At 32.7% G+C, this 1,240-nt stretch overlaps 1 protein-coding gene across 2 annotated transcripts in view; it reads right to left on the bottom strand.

Moving 5' to 3' along the window:
• LOC106879029 (uncharacterized) overlaps positions 1-1,240 on the bottom strand; it is a 106,411-nt gene that overhangs the window by 63,866 nt on the left and 41,305 nt on the right. The window lies entirely within an intron of this gene.

The raw sequence follows: 1,240 nt of genomic DNA, 5'->3' as shown, positions 1-1,240 counted from the left end.
CACAGCCATTTCAGACTTTGAGAGATTAAGTAAATTAATAATACACAGACATTTACACATGCTCAGGGAAATAATGAAATGGGATGTATAAACAAATTCTTTTGGGGTCTCCTGGCATGTTTTAAGGATATTTAGAATAAGAAAACTACTAGATTCCTTCAAATAGATATCACTAACTGCTATGCATCCATCGACCATGTTCTATGAAATAAGGCACTCATTTTTGCAAGGCAAAACTCTAGACTATCTTGGAATGAAATTGACATCATATTAGAAGCTAGTAAAACAATTAATAAATACAAGGGAAAATATTCGACTAGGAAGGATACATCTAAATAATTTCGATATCACTGTGGGAGCAAGTAATTCTGCACAGTTGACAGATTTTGTAAAAATATATATTTTAAAGGATCTAAATGGAGAGTTTCCTGAAATTGTGAGAAGGATTATACTGGGATGAAGCATTCATTATTCACTATCTATAATTGTAGCAAAAATAACGTTGAACAGTATAAGTAAAATCTTTTACAATTTTTAAATAGATTTGGATTTTCTATCTCTGTAGAGAGGGAACATAGTAAGGTAAAAAAAGCTTTTAGATATTACCCTTGACCTTATTACTGAACTGCATCACCCATATCGCAAACCCAGTGACAACCTGAAGTACATAAGCCACAACTCAAATCATCTAAAATGCATTATAAACTCTATAATTAAGGCGGTCTCAATTAGAATTTCTATGCTTTTAACCAGCAAAGAAATTTTTAAACAACATGGGAGATATAATCTAGCTGCAGCTGAAGTAGGTTACAAAGTAGAAATTAAATACATCCCAAATAGTGATTCAGTCAAGGATAATAACAGGATAATAAATACCAGAGCTAGTTGTGAGAAATATAATATGAAATTTAACCATGGGTGGTGTAGTTGGGACAATAGACACAGAAACACCCTTAACCAACAGAAAGAAAGATATGGGAAACAGACATAAAAGTAAGAGACATCCGAGTAACATTAGTTCAAGTTAATTGACTGATAAATCTTCACAACCTCCCAAATACATTAGGCATAATGTTAATCACCAGCAAGAGGTGGAAGATAAGAAGCGTGGTGTGTGATAATCGCCCACATAAGATTATTTTTAATACAAGCTGACTAGCCACGACAAAAGCATAAAGAGGAATAGCGAAAAATGTAGTAATTCTAAGAAACAGAGTGATAAATTAAAGCAAGCAGTCTA

This window comes from Octopus bimaculoides, chromosome 28 (genome assembly GCF_001194135.2).
Source record: "Octopus bimaculoides isolate UCB-OBI-ISO-001 chromosome 28, ASM119413v2, whole genome shotgun sequence".
NCBI lineage: Eukaryota > Metazoa > Mollusca > Cephalopoda > Octopoda > Octopodidae > Octopus > Octopus bimaculoides.
This window is presented reverse-complemented; position numbering and strand designations above follow the sequence as displayed.